The sequence below is a fragment of the Tamandua tetradactyla genome, chromosome 5 (assembly GCF_023851605.1).
Source record: "Tamandua tetradactyla isolate mTamTet1 chromosome 5, mTamTet1.pri, whole genome shotgun sequence".
NCBI lineage: Eukaryota > Metazoa > Chordata > Mammalia > Pilosa > Myrmecophagidae > Tamandua > Tamandua tetradactyla.
In genome coordinates this window covers 7,577,466-7,593,064 of record NC_135331.1, presented here as the reverse complement: position 1 = coordinate 7,593,064, position 15,599 = coordinate 7,577,466, and the positions used below count along the sequence as shown (strand labels likewise).

General features: G+C 55.0%; 1 protein-coding gene across 18 annotated transcripts in view; it reads right to left on the bottom strand.

The window, feature by feature from the left end:
- NCOR2 (nuclear receptor corepressor 2) overlaps positions 1 to 15,599 on the bottom strand; it is a 320,600-nt gene that overhangs the window by 162,423 nt on the left and 142,578 nt on the right. The window contains exon 1 of one of the 18 annotated variants that reach the window (XM_077159578.1): positions 8,703 to 14,498. The exons of 16 other annotated variants lie outside the window; for them this stretch is intronic. The gene's annotated coding sequence lies outside the window, so the exon portion shown is untranslated. Of the gene's footprint in view, positions 1 to 7,698; positions 8,109 to 8,702; positions 14,499 to 15,599 lie in introns of those variants that run through there. One more of the 18 variants, XM_077159579.1, reaches the window with a different exon arrangement.

Below are 15,599 nucleotides of genomic sequence, written 5' to 3'. Positions count from 1 at the left end.
AGTGCATTCACAGCTGTGCAGCTGCCGGAAACACCTCCTCCCTTCACCCCCACCCCGCCCCCACACATGCAGGGCCCGCAGGACCACTGAGGAATGCATGAGGTCCAGAGAAGAGCTCAGCCACCCCACGTGATCAAGGACCAATGTGTCTGCTGCATTGGTAGCAGCCCCCACAGCCTCCAGTGGGGAGCCCACCCACTCCACAAGGGCCTTTAAATGCAGGAAACCAGCAGACGCCCCCCCACAAGCCACCCAAATACCCACGCCAAGGCGCAAAAAGAATTCACTTTTTATCAGCTGCACCGATAATGCACCAATATGGACCCACAGAGGACATTCAAGGAAACCCCCGGGCAAGATGGGGGGGCAGGACTGATCAGTAAGTGTTTAATGTAGGGGCAGAGATCAAGAATCACAGAAAAGCCCATGGCCCCCGTGGCCAGGAGCTCCAGACAATGAACAACTGCTCCAGTGACCTGAAGCCTCCAGGTGCTCTTGGAGTGCCAGGCTGGGGGTGGGGGGACCACAGGGAGAGGCTCCTGGGCTGGAAGTAGGGAGGGGTGAAAACAGACTCCCCCCACCAATTATACCAGGGCCAGGCAGGGACTGTGCCGAGGAAAGGGGCATCATGGGGTCTGGGATGTGCAAAAGGGCACAGACCCAGTAAGAAGGGGGCAGCAGTGGCTCAGCCCCAGCCCAGCACCACCAACCCATATTGGGACCCGGGATGGGGGAGGAGGGGAAGATGCCAGATTCTTTCAAGCAAAGCAAGAAAGCCTTATTTTGATACGTCTCCCGGTTAACAATTTTCTTGGGGAAGAAAAACAAACAAACACTGAATACAAACCTCATAAATTAGACTGGCATCCAAATACGGCCCTCAGGCTGCTAGGGCGTGGCCCATGGCTTATGACTGATCAATTCAGTGGGCCCAGCAAGGGGTGGGGAGGGAGTGACAGCAGGTGAGAGGCGGGAATGTTCTCCAGGTGGGACCTGAGAAGCCGCCGACAGGGAGGGGGTTTCCACCAGAGCCCTGGATAGAGAGGCCCACCCTTCTCCAGGGAATAGCCAACCCGCACAGCACCCCCCATCCCAGCAGGGTACACACTGGATGTGAAAGGGATGGCCGACAGGGACCCCATCTTCCGACCTGGCTCCAACCCCAACACATGGCGAACAGCTGCTATTGTCTGTGCCAGCCCAGCGCCCCACTTCCCTTTGGGGAACCACCCCACTAGCTGGATCAGCCCTGGTGTTGGGGAAGGTTGGCCCCCACTCCCCAGGTCTGGCCAATCAGCATCAGTCACAGAGGCACTGGCTGTAGCTTAGTGCTCAGGCTGAACCAATAAAACTCACTCACTCCTTTGGCTAGAATTTTGGAAATAAAAAGCTTTCCTTCCACTGGGACTGCTGAGCTGCAATGTTAGTGTGGGGTTGCCTCAACACTTGAGCCCCTGGATCAAACTGTGCCTGAAGCTTCCTTTGAACTTTTCAGTTCCTTGAGCATCTTGTGCTCAATGCAAGAGAAGCTGGGATTCGGCCAATTGCAATCAAGAGACCTGATATAGCAATTCACCTAAAGCCTGACTTGTAAACCCCACAAATCTCCCTGCAACCCAGGAGGAAGGACCCAACCCAGGAGGAAAGGGCCAGGCACAAGCTCTAGGCAGGCCTTCACCCATGAGAAGGAATTGGCATTTGTTCCCATCCTGAGCTGTCAGTGGTTCTAATGGGGGAACAGGAATGCAGCAGGTGCTGCAGATAAAGCTGCTTCCCACCGCCAGACTGAGATCTGGGTCACCCCTCTGCAGCAGGCACACCCCCACCAGTCGGCTGCCCCAGCAGTAACCAGAGCCTGCGGCTGAAGGAACATCCTGATCTCTCTCGGAAGGAACATCTGCTACCTGGATGCGGGACCAAAGGCGCTGATAAAGGGAGGCCAGCTTGAGCTGGTCCCGTGGCCCCACACTAGGCCAGAAGAAAGGGGCATTGTTTGTGGCCAGAGGCTATGGAGGTTGCCAGACGGGTCTGGGCCAGCTGCTCTCGGGGCTGGTTGGCTAAAGCTTCAACCAGGAGCAGGTGGGGGTCCAGAGTTCCCACCTGCAAGCACTTCCTTCCCCATTCATGAACCTCTTCTCCCAACCTCCACGTGGGTGCTTGTTCACTGTACAGATGGGGAAACTGAGGCTCTGAGGGGTAAAGAAACCTGTCCAATACCCACAGCCAGGAATGAGGCCATGGAAATATTAACCAATGCTGATTCCAGCTCCTGGGCCTTGGGCAGTCACTACTTTCTCACCATTTGAACAGACCTAAGATAAGTAGCCCAAACATCATCACAGCTGATCACCAACACAGCGCTGCATTAGATCACCTCACTAACTCATCCTACATCCCTGGGAGGTGGGTTCTATTATTACCCTCACTTTACAGTTTAAGAGATTGATGCACAGAGAGGCTGAGTAGCTTACCCAAGGTCACACAGCCAGCAAGTGGCAAAATCTGGATGCAAACCGGGCCTGTCCTGCCCAGCATCTACCTCCTGATCATTACGTCATCGGACCCCATCACCACCACACCCTGCCTCCCTCCCCGGGCTGGAGGAGGTCCCCACCTCCCCAGGAAGCTGGAGTTCGGGCCTCACAGCCCCTAGTCAACATCCCTGCTCACGGCACCAGGCCTAAGTCCCACCAGTCAGAGGTACCCAAGGGCCACTGTGGATGGGAGCACTCAAACCTCCCATCCCAGCACCCCAGAGCAGGGACAGCAGCAACCTTCCTCCTTCAGCCCCATGCTCTGCCACCTTCCTCATCAGGGGCCAGAATCCTGGTTCCTGACATCCTTGTTGCCTGTTCCCCATCTCCCCATGTCTGTGTGTTCCAGCACATGGCACACAGCAGGCACACAATAAATGCTTGAATCCTTCAAAGCTCTAAGAACGGAATCACAGACTCTAAGCGGACTTTCAAAGACCACTGAGGCTGAGAGCGCAGGATTTGGGGTATGGTACACAGTGGGCACAATTCATCCCAGGCAACCATGTGACCGAAAGTGTCAGGTAACTGATTCCACGTTTACACTGCCTGCCACACAACAACTGTCAATGTGACCAAACACACATGCCCACTAGCCATGGCTGGGACTGAGAGGCTGGGTCACCTTCACCAGGTAACCTGCCCACTCTGGCCTCAGTTTCTCCATAGTCAAGGGCACCTGGTAAACAAGGAGTACTGTTGGGAAGATGGCTGCAACCCCGGAGCTCAGTGACCAGACAGGCGGGCGGGGAAAGGGCACCTGGGGCCTGGGGAGGGGGCCTAGAGTGGCCTTAAGGAAGCCCCCTCCCTCCAGAGGCAGACCCACCTTAGCAGGACTGCCGAGGCAGGAGAGCAGGCAGCGGGTAGTGCAGGGAAGGCTTCTGTGGATGTGCGTTCTGGGTGAAAGGCAGATACCCCTCCTTTCTAGAGGGTCCAGACTCCTGGGGCCAGCAGAAGGTGGGCCAGCAGCCCTCAAATCCCCTTGGAAATGGCCGGTCACCAGCTTCGTCCCCCAGGGCTGCCGTAACCAATGACGATACACCGGGCGGATTAAACAACAGCATGCCCTCTCCCCAGTTCTGGAGGATGAAAGGGGAAAGTCTAGCTAGGGACACAGCCATAGCCTCTGGAGCCCCGGGGGAGGGACCCCCACCTCCTCCCACTCTGGTGGGCTCAGGTCATCCCTGGCTCTTGGCCGCATCCCGCCTCCTCCTCTGTGTCTCTTACAAGGACACACGTCACTGGATTTAGGGCCACGGGGTGACCCAGGGTGACCTCATCTCAAGGCGTTTTCCAAATAAGGTTGATTTTGCAGAAGGGTGAGCACTGGGCACATCTTTAGAGGCCCCACCGATGCACAGAGTCAAGCCAAACACCCAGGGTTTGTACCCAGCTTGCTCCATGGGGGACCCCATGGCAGCCGTGGGCCTGGAGCCTCCCTTGAGCCTACAGGAAGCCAAGGGGCTTCACCCACACTCTTCCAGGGGAGGCCAGGCACAGGACTCACCCTTCGCAGGTGGCTCAGAACAGGCCCCACATCAGCCTGTTGCCCCTTCACAGAGTATATTTGTCCCCAGGGTGAATCCACCACTTACAGCCTCTGCAGGGAGGAAAGACTGCTCTCCGCCCAGGGCCCTGGGGCACCCCAACTCCATGCACACAGGCCCAGACACCCGCCCCCAACCCCGATGCCCAAGATGACATCACGGGGGGAATTAGGTCAAGAGCCAAGAAGGAGACTGGATCCAGGGACAAAGGTTCGTTGCCATGCAAAGGCCAGGCTGGGAGAAATGGGTGGGCTGTGGACTAGACAGCTGGGGGACGCCCAGCTTCCGGCCCACTCAGAGAAACCAACACCAGCCCTCTAGAAAAGTCTGGGCAGTTCTGGGCCTCCAAGCTGGACAGAACAGCACTTGCTCTCAGCCTGGAAGATAGTCCCCTCTAGGTCGGTCCCCAGAACACAGCACCTGCCTCTCGAACCCGGGTTCAAATTCTGCCTCCTCGGCAGCCAGGCACCCTCTCTCTAAGACAGGGGCTAGCAGAAGAGCCTCTGGGGACAGGACAGGCAACCACTTCTGAGTGCCGAGTGTCACGCTGGGCCCAGAACAGCACAAACACTATTTCTTCGTCATGCTGTGAGCCTGCAGCTGGTCTCTGGGCAAGCTGCTTACCCTCCGAGGGCCACTTCCTTGACTGGAGAGGTCAGGACAACTAAACTGTGCAGGAAGCTCGTCCAGCCCCCTCCCCACCCCGTCCACCCTCAAAAACACCCTGCCCCCACCCTGGGCTGAAGATGCACAGCTTCAGCCATTAGTGAAATGCAAATTGAAACTACAACGAGATACCACCTCACACCCACTAGAATGGTTTTTAAAAAACTGAAATTAACAAGTGTTGGTAAGAATCCTCACACATTGTTGGGGGGGATCTAAAATGGTGCAGCCACCATGGAAAACAGTTTAGTGGTTCATCAGAAAGTCAAACATAGAATTACCAAGTGACCCAACATTTTCATTCCTAGGTGTTACACCCCAAAAAAGTGAACACAGGGACATGGGCAGATAATTGTATACCAATGTTCACTGCATCATTCTTCACAGTAGCCAAAAGGTGGAAACAACCCAAATGTCCAACTGAAGAAGGAATAAACAGAACATGTTCTATCCATACAATGGAATATTATTCAACCATAAAAAGAAATGAAGTCCTTATACACATGAAAGCATGAAGGAAACCTGAAAGCATCACACTGAGCAACCCTAAAGGACAAACACTGTCTAATTTCTCTTATATGAAATCCTTAGGAAAAGCAAATTCATGCAGACAGAAAGCAGAGCAGCGGTTACCAGGGGTGGGGGGATGGGCAGCTACTGCTCAATGAGTAGGAGTTTCAATTGGGATGATGGGAATGGCCTGGAAATAGGGAGCAGTGAAAGTTACAGTCTTGCCAATGAACTGAATGTCAAAGAACTGTCCATTTAAATGTCTAAAATGATTCCTGTTATATATATATCTTTTACCACAATTAAAAATTAAAAAAAATTAATTGGAAAGAAGGACGAGCAGGACCAGAAAAATGCATAGCCAAGAGGACAGAGCAAGGAGGAGCAAGTGCTCAAAGAGTGGACTGGACCACAGATAGAATTAAGGCCAAGTTTGACCTCGGGAGCTGCTCCAGGTGGCCTCGGAGGAGGCGGGTTGGGCTGAGAGACTGTGGGTTCTGAAGACGGTGAGGGGCCCAGAGGTCTGGGCTGTCTGGCTCTCACAGGTCATGACCCCAGCCCCTGCTCCAGGCTTTGGGCATACAAACGGGTAAGACAGAGAAGAGGACAGAGGCCCAAAGAAGGCGAGAAACTTCCCCAGCGTCACCCAGCCAGCAAGCAGCAGAGCCATCTCACAAGGGCCCCGGCTCAGTTTTAGTTGCAGCTTCAGCCCTTGTGCGGATCAACTGACCTCTTGAACCTCATTTTCTCATCTGAGAAGTGGGGTTCACAAGCCACCCTCCCCTCCCATGACTGATGCTAACAACCCCAATAGCAGACCCTGCCGGAGTGCTTCCACCATTCCATGTACTTAGGTAAGTATTAGCTCATTTAATCCATAAATGAACCCTACCAGGTACCAAGAACCACCCCCATTTTACAGATAAGGAAACTGAGGCTTGGAGGGCTTAAATCACTTAAGTCATCACATAGCTACAAAGGGGCAAAGTTGGAACTGAACCCAGGGTAGACTGGTCCCCAAGTTCCTACTATTTTTTTTTATTTAACACTTGATTTTGAGACGACCACAGAGTCACCAGCAGCTTAAAGAAATCACAAAGTGAGATCCCAAGGTCCCAACTTCCATTCCTCCAGCAACCCCCGATGGTAACACCTTATGCACCATCGGACAGGGTCCTAATCACGAAGCTGGCATGGATACAGTCCCTCTTCTTCAGAGGTCACTAGTTTTACAAGCTTCCACTTCTGCATGCTGTGTGTGTGTATAGTTAGTTCTAGTAAATATATGTTGTGTAGATTTGTGTGACCGCTGCATCACTGGTGGCAAGCCTATGCTCTGGACGGGCAGATGTGGGGTAGCCACATGCAGCTCTGCAGCCTGCCGAGGTGGAGACCAAGGTCCTGGGGGACGCCCCACTGTGGAAGCCATGCTGAGGTCCCTAGGAGAGGCCCAAGGACAAGCACTCTGCTGGCAGTATGAATGCTGGGGAACTGCCCACTGGCTCCTGCTGGCCCGAGAAGAGTGGGCCCCAACCAACCACCAGAAGGCCCCCAGATGTCACTTGCAAACCTAGGACTGCTGACCCCTCGACAGTAGGAGTGCAGATCACAGCGGACACTGTTGGGGCCCGCAGGCACAGGCCCAGCTCCCAGGGGCCACCGACTCAGGCTTGGAGGCAGAATGCAGCAAGACGGACCCGAGTTGGGGGGCCCTGGGGACCCTGGTCCAGGCCCAGTGAAGACAGAGCTCGAGGCCTGGGGAGGCACAGCCTACCCACTCTCCCTGCTCTCTGGGGTGGGTTTCCACATCTGTGATCCGCGAGGGCACTCTGCAGGCAAGAAAAGAAACCTCCATGAACAAACTATCACCCCACTCAGAGTGCCCTCTCCACATGCCAGGTGCTGCAGGGCCCTTTGTGGGTGCCCCTGGGCTCCTCCTGCAGGCACCTGCAGGCCGGGCTGCTGCTCGTAAGGCGCAGGTGCAAGAACCAAGGATCAGCGTGATCACGAGACCTGCTCAAGGTCCCATGTCAGTGAAACATCAAGTCAGGGCTCGATCCGCTGTCCGGCCACTGCAGCCTCATATACAACCTCGCCCCAAGATGCCACAAATTTGCCTACGCTCTGGCCAGGCCTCAAACAGCCACTGCAGCACCAGCTAACACTGAGCAGGCTGCTGGGAGCCTGGCAGCCCATTCAACAGCTACCCTAAGCCAGGAAACACCTTCCAATATGGGAACTGCCAGAGCGTCCACTGGCCAAATGGGGAAACTGAGGCTCAGAGATGCCATCAGACTCATCCCAGGACACACAACTGGTAAGCGTGCAAGCTGGGGCCCCAGAGCTCCCCATGAGACAACTGTTTGTGTGGCTCCCACTGTTGCCCTATTTTACAGACAAGGAGACTGAGGTCCGCAGGGGTGGGCAGGGGGCCAACTCACCAGAAGGCATACAGCGTAGAGAGGGGCAGAACCAGGATTCAAACACAGGCCTGTGGCTGACTCACACGGCCATCTGAAAGCCTGCCCACCTCACGAGCCACTCCCGCTGCCTCCAAACAGTCCTGGCACACCCAGACCTCGGAACAAATCACTCCCTCATCCCCTCTGTTTGCAACTGAAGGCTCCTTGTGAGCTCGGGAAGCCCTTCCAACTTTCCAGTGTTTATCCCAGCTCCTGGCTGCCAAGTCCCTGGGCAAGCCTGGGCCGGTGGCGCTGATTTCAAACCAGACACGGGCACGAAGCCAAGCACCACCTCAGTGGGAGCGGGAGCCGGGGCCCAGCTCAGCACTTCCTGCACCTGGCTCCCCCTTCCCAGCCTCGTACCCTGCAGAGACACTTCCCCCAACCCTTACAATTCCCAAGACCCCCAACCCGGCTCCCCACAATAAACCCTGAAGAGAAAACACCCAGAACACCCAGATGCCTCTGCTCACCAAGATCTCCCAAAAGGGATGGAGGGGTCTGGTCTGCAGCTCTGGAAAAAGGAACCAAGTCCCCAACCCACAAATCCACTCCCACCACAGAGCCAGCCAAGAAATCCTCTCCCCCGACCCGGCCCGCCCTGGCCTGCCCAGGGCCTCTCGGGGCTCTTTTCCATGACTTCAGCAACTCTGTCCGATAAGACAGCCTGTCCCATTGTCCCGTTGCATCGAGGCCTGACAAACGCCCAGCCTGCAAGGGGAGCACCCAGCCTCCCCCACCAGCTGACCAGTACACATGCAGCCCAGGCCTGGGGCCGCCACGTCCGGCAGGCAGCCGGACTGGGGTTCCTTCCAGAAAAGTCTATCATACCAACCCCCCTGCCCAAGAGCAACCCCTGCACGTGTTGAGAGCACAGGGCCCTCCCCCTGGGCCATGCCCCCCCACCCCAGTATGCATCCACCCATACTGGGCTGGGTGCCCATGCTGCGCCTCCCTGCCCACCACCCGGCAACTTCTCTTACCCAAGCACATGACCAGCCTTTCGCTCACGTCAGCTCCAAACACAACTTGCAGGAACTCTCCCACAAAAAAAAAAAAAAATCAGAAAAGTACAAGGCGCCAGCAAGTGGGTCAGTGGAGTCCACACACACAAATTGTTCTATTGGCTTCTGGGAGACACACCGCGTCCAACGCCAAACCCATCCTTCTTCCAGAAGTGACACCCGGGAGAGGGGCGACACCCGGGAGAGGGGCGGCCCCGAGAGCTGCTGGCGACGCTTCCCGCGAGACTACAGCCTCCCACCCGGCCGCGGGGGCCCCTGCAGCAGGGCCTGGCCCCCCCAGGCCTCCAGCCCAACACCCCTCAATAAAGGGGTGGGCTGAGGCCCACCCAGGGTCAACCTCCAGGGTCACCCGCCCCCACGGCTGGGTTGAAAACGAGACGTCGAGCCTCTGGTGAGCTGTTGTCAACTCCTGCCACCCCAGGTCTATAAACACAGAGAATTACATAAGTCCACTCCTCCTGTTTGGGAGCCAAAAGTACGCGCTTTTTCTCCCAGCCTTGGCAGTAAGTAATAATTCCTCATCGCCATGGTAACCCTGGCGGGCTTCCAGCAGACACTCAGGAGCTGAAACACTGTGAGGCCTTTTTATAGCTCGGCTAGAAAAACCTCTTCACTGTTCACAGTGAAAGAGAGCTCCAGCCACTGCTCCGGTTCCTTTAACCCGTTTATTTCCACCCATCCTGGACCATCCGCCCTGGAGGCTGGCCGGGCCTGTGGGCTTCGTCCCCTGAGCAGGCGCTGGAACCGGCCCTGGGGCAGTCTGAAACCAACGCCCCTGCCCTGTTTCTGCCTGGTCCTCAAATCCTCCAGGCAAATGGTCCCACGGGTAGGCCCTGCCCTGAAAATATTTCTATCCTGCTTTTACTCTCAGGCAGAGAAAAGATAAGCCCCTCGCACTGACACTTGATCTAGGGTGATCTCAGTTACAGGCCCACAGGGGGTAAAAAGGCACACACTACACACACAAACACACACACACACACACACACACATACACGCAATAAAGGAGGCTTAGTGATCAGCCAGGGCGCCCAGACTTGGGTCCAAGTATCTGTGTGACTCAGGGACGAGTCCATGCATCTCTGGGTGTCAGGTCCAGTCTGAAGAAGGGGCAGAGAGTACCGCTTATCCCCAGCAGGCCTGCCTGGGGGTCAGGGGAAGCTGTCCAGTTCCCCAGGAAGCAGAAGGGCCCTAAAAACAGGCTCCAGCCTTAACTGCCCCAACCAGCAGCCAGAAGTCTGGCTCAGGCAAGGAGATGTTGGCCCACGGTGGCCTGCTGAGTGACAACAAGGGGTCCCACCCGCCAGGCACAGAAGGGAAAGGCAAATGAACATAAAGTTCTGGAGGCCAAACCAAGCTCGGAATATCACAGAGAAAGAGAGGGCCGGTGTGGCCAGTGTGCAGCAACTGCAGTGGGGAGGCTAAGAACGTGAGGCCAGTTTGCTCAGAGGACTGGAAGAGGTCAGGGGACCTTGAGCAAGCTACTTAACAGCATAGGCTGGAGCCTCCTGAGATAACAATGCTGTGTGCTCGCTGCTCCCTGGTGAGCTTACCTGTTCAAGGTAAGCATGCTTATGAACTCCCAAACACAGAGAGGGAAACAGGCCCAGAGAGGTTAAGTGACTTGCCCAAGGTCACACAGCTGGAAAGTGGCAGAGCCGGGATTCAAACGGTGGAACCTGGCTTGTATCCACCATGCCTCATAGCATAGTCAGCAAGGAGCCAAGGAAGGGATTAAGATCAGATTTAAGTGTTATAAAAATCCATGGCCCCTGGACTAGTATAGCAGGGGGACCAGAGTAACCCAAAGGTGCCAGTGAGGAGGCTGCTGAGGCCCCCACAGAGGATTTTCAAAGGCTTGAAGATATCTGCCCTCCAAAGTCAAACGTGGACACTTTTATATCCCAACAGCTTCTTCTATAGATGGGGAAACTGAGGCACAGGACGACGTGGGTGATAGAAAGTCATGCTTCAGGCCAACAATCCAAACACCATTGCACCCCTGCCTCTGGCTCCCACCCCGGAAACTAAAGGCCCCGCCAGCAAGCAGCACAGTCAGGACAGAGGGCTTCCTTTAGTTCTTTTGCATTTCTTTTGGACACAGACCTGTGTCCAGACCTCCATCCAAAGCCGGCCTCAACTCAGGAGGAGCTCCTCCAAATTCCCACCGGAGTCACTCTAGGCTCTGAGCAGCCAGGCGATAGTAGAGTGACTTAACGACAACGAGGAGTCATCAAACACCAGAAACGGCCACGCGCAACAGCTTCTACACAGAGCCGGCCGCCAAAGCTGAGTTCATGTTCCAAGTAAACTGATGTGTGGTTATCCGCCTACCAAAATAACTCCTTAATACACAAGTGCTGTGGGTTCTATCCTGTTTCCACCCCAAAGAAACGCTGCCTGTGAATGTGTCCTGAATTGAAAATCAGGTCCTTGCAGATGTCATCAAGTGAAGGTGAGGTCACAGCATCAGGGTGGACCCTACACCCAATGCCTGGCATCCTTAGAAGAAGAAGGAAGTCTGATCCGACAGGCACAAGAGGAGAGACACCACCACGCAATGGGCTGTCGCTGCCTACAAGGATTGCTCCGGCATCCACCTGGAACCAGGAGCGAGGCCAGGTACAGGTTTTCCCTGTGGTCTCGGGGACAGCATGGCCCTGCCTACACATCGCTTTCAGATTCCAGGCCTCCATAAATGTGGGGGAATACGTTCCTGGAGTTTTAAGCCCCTCCCCGGGGTGCATGGTTCCTTGTGCTGGCAAAGAATCGGCTGGCAGGCAGCCCATGGTACTTTGAAAAACATCCCTTGACCATAACTCACCACCAAGCCACTTCCAGGGACCAACCCACTGAAAGGCGCTCTGCAGGGGGCAGGGAAAGATCAGTAATGAACTACAGGCCATGCTGTGAGGATAGGTGGGGGTCACGAAGGAGAAGGGGGCCTGAGCTAAGCAGCCTTAGGGGGAGCCCCACTCTCCAGTTCACCCACCCGCCTGCCCACCAAGCTCAGGGTCAACAGAAAGTCTGCACACGGGGCCCAGGGGACCTGAGCTGGGTGCACAGCCACTCAGCTATGGGGAATCCCACTCACTTCTGCCCCTTGGGGCTGCCATTCCCTGGCCTGGCACTGACCTATGTCTGGGAGCAGGGGAGGGTATGAGGGGGAAAGAAGGAGAAGTAGAGGGAGGGAGAGGGAGGAACACAGAAAAACAGAGAGAGACAGAGAGGGAAGAGACAGAGGAAGAAAATGGAGGGTGTCGGACTGTCTTTAACCTCATCCTCACCCATCCTGTACCCCATCCTCCGGGACCTGGGGTGAGAGCCTCCCCACCTCCCCCGGCAGCCTTGTTTTCTCACCTGCAAGGCCCTGTACAAAATGCTTTGAGTGGCTACATAACCCCCCCAGCCCAGTTTACTGCTTTCCAAAAACAGCATCCACCTCTTGGTGGATAAGGGCCCTCACTCCAGGCCTGGAGCCATCTGACACTCAATAAGCATCCATTGAGCCGCTGCTGTATGCCTTGCTCTGGGCACTGAGAATTCAGCAGGGAACAGGACAGAACATGCCCTCATGGAGCGGCATGAGAACAGGCAGGGACAGCAATCAGTGATCTAAGGCAGGTGAAGGTTGTGAAGACCAGCAAATAGAGGGGCACAGGGCATGGCATTGCTTTGGGATGGGGTGGGAAAGTGGGAGGGAGCTGGGTAAACACCCAAAGAGTGGCTGGGGCAGAAGGGCTCACCAGGGCAAAGGCACACAGTGGGGCCACCCCTGGTGTCCAGGGAACACCCAGGAGGTCGTGTGGCTGGAGCTGACAAGCCATGGAGGGTGGCAGGGGTGAGGGGAGACATGCCCCGGATCCAGGTCACAAGGACCTCAGGGGCCACTTGGAGGTCTTCGGGCTTCAAGTGCGATGAAGATAAAACTCACAACTCCACACCCTAGGGGGCTAAAACAACCAAAACCTACTCTCTGGGCTCTGGGGACCAGAAGCCGAAACCAAGATGTGGGCAGGGCCACACGCCCTCTGTATGCCTGCCCGGCCTCCTCTAGCTTCCAATGGCCCCCAGTGCCCCAGGCTTGTGGGCGCGTCACTCCTGCCTGTGCCTCTGCCTTCACGTGTCCTTCCTCTCTGCACGTCTCTGTTTCCTCTCCTCTTCTTCTAAGACACCTGTCATTGGATTTAGGGCCCAGGATGACATCATCTCAAGGTCCTTAACCAATGACATCTGCAAAGACCCCATTTCCAAATGAGGTCATGAGGTTTCAAGGGGATATATCTTGGGGGAAGGGGGGACACTATTCAACCCACTACGATGATCAAGACTCCCAATTCTGCAGCATCAAACGCCCCGAAAAATCCTTGGAGTCCCCTCTCCAGTTTCCTTTCCCATTGATTCCCGGCTGGAAGGGCTCTGGGCATCTCCTGGCACACACCCAGGGGACCGTGCCACTGTTCAAGCTGGAAACAGGCTGGGGAGACCCCAGTGGCTGGCCCCCTCCCAACCTGAGCCCAGTAAAGAGAGACCTCCAGCCGCCGAGATGACCCTGCCCTATAGAGGGACACTGAGACCCACTCACGGGTACCTCACCGCCAAGGGACCTCCTGGGTGGAGAGGCCAAAATCATGCCACAACCTTCATCTGGAATCTGAGACTCCCCCAAATCAAAATGAATATAGTCCCCCATCCTTTCCTTAATCTAGTCACAGGGATCTCCCCTATAAGAGCATCAAATCTAAAACCTTGGCCGTGATGGCACAGGAAGCACACAGTCTTCTAGGGCTATTTGGCGGTGGGTATTGGTTTTTTTTTTTGTAAAAAGGGGCCACTTCCACCCACAGCAGCTGTGAGCTGGCAGCTGGTGGGACTAATTGCTCATCCAAGACTGTCTTCCAACTGCAGCACCATCCGGCAGCAAAGGCTCTCCCTTTTTCCATGTGACAGGCGTGGAGCAACTGGCAGGGATGGTGGGCTAGGGGGTGGGTGGCCGCCTGCTCTGGGACCCCCAGGAGACTACTCTTTGGACAACATATTCAGGAATGCTCCCGGCCACGACAGGCTGCATCACGGGGACCTGGGCATGGAGGGACAAATCACAGCCAGCCCAAGGTCACATACACTCCCAATGTGCCAGGAGTGGGGCTCAGGGCTTCTCATATGCCCCTTGGCTCCTCACGACACTGCTATACTGAATTATTAACCCCGTTGTAGAGATGGGGAAACTGAGGCGCAGAGAGGCAAAGTGACTGCCCAAGGGCACACAGCCAGGAAGTGGCAAAATCAGGATTTGAATCCAGGGAGTCTGGCACCCGAGCCTGACTTAACCGACTTTACTGTCTCTTGGTGGGGGTGGGGAAGGGGGGAGGTACCACTGAAGATATAGCATTGTTCTCAGAGGAATGGTTATGTTCACAGGCCCCAGTTTTTGGAAATGGCATCTCCAGAGGCAATAAAAAGTGACTTTTATCCAAAGAAGTGAGTTTTGGGCTCTCTGTGGGCTCACCAAGTCCCACAAACCCTAAGACCTTCTGGTACATTCTATGAGACATTCTGTCCAGATCACAAGAGGCAAAATACTTTGAGATAAAAATCACAGTTAAGAAAGGCTAACAGGCAAGCTTTGTCCGGCCTACACAATGTTTGTAAAAAATTGGGCCATCTCTTATAAAATCCAGATTTCTAGCTTCTATTGGAAAATAATCAGAATATCCGGCATGCCTGTTGGCCACAATCCCCATCCCTCCCTTTCATCTGCAAGGACTCACTCAGTGCTTTCCCTTCCCCTTTGCCCACCTCCCCGGGTGCTGAAAATGCCTGAGCATGAGCTGAAGGCCTCATTCAGTACAGAATTGGAAAAGAGAAAAGAGTTTCATTCCTGAGGCTCCAGGTGACTCTCCTTCCCTTTGGTTGGCTAAGCGGCCACATGAACCTACCTGAGAATGAAGCTCACACAGAAGGAAGCAGAGCAAAACAGAGTCGAATCCCAAGGCATTGCCCGAGCACCTGGATCCAGCCATGCCTGACTGAACTCGTCTTAGGCTGGACTTTGCTGTTACGAGCACCAATCAAATTCCACCTGTGACCTAACCCAGCTTGAGTTGTGTTTCTGTCACAGCTTGGGGGTCCTTACTAATTGTCCCTGATTAACTGCCCTAAGGCCTCACCTCCAATACTTGTCCAAAGAAACCTGTCCTCACCAAAGGCTACAAGGATCCCACTACAAGGCATGGGTTCCTAGGGTCTTGCACTCTACGCTCTCTGGTCTCAACACTCATCACACTCTCCCTTTGGACACTAAACTCCTCAAAGACAAAGATGATATCCACCTTTTCCATCATTCCCACCCCAGTGACCAACAAGGGTCTGGAACATTCCACGTGGCCAATAAACATAAATCAATAAGCAAAAGAACAAGAGGGAGACACAAATGCCATTAAGCTTGCTTTTGGCCTGAAATTTGAAAAATGGGCCCTGCTCTGAGATTTATAGACCATCCTTGGATCCAGGGGACCACTGCCAGTAGCCCAACACTCCCCCTTCACACGCTCTGCAAACCCAGAAGGCCACACTTCCGCCTCACACACTCTGCCAACACAGCCTGCTTGTTACTGCCTCAGGGCCTTGATGCCTGCTGCTGCCTCTTCTGGAAGCTCTTTCTTCTTCTTTTCACACAGTTGGTTCCTTCCTGTTATGCAGGTCCTGACTCAAATGCCTATGTCCTCAGAGACCACCTTTGATCCCTCTACCTGAAATGAGCCCCTGATACCACAGCCACCCCTACCCTCTCACACTGTTATACCCCACCCAGACTGCACCCCACTTGTACCGTTTGGTTTTGCACAGTCCATC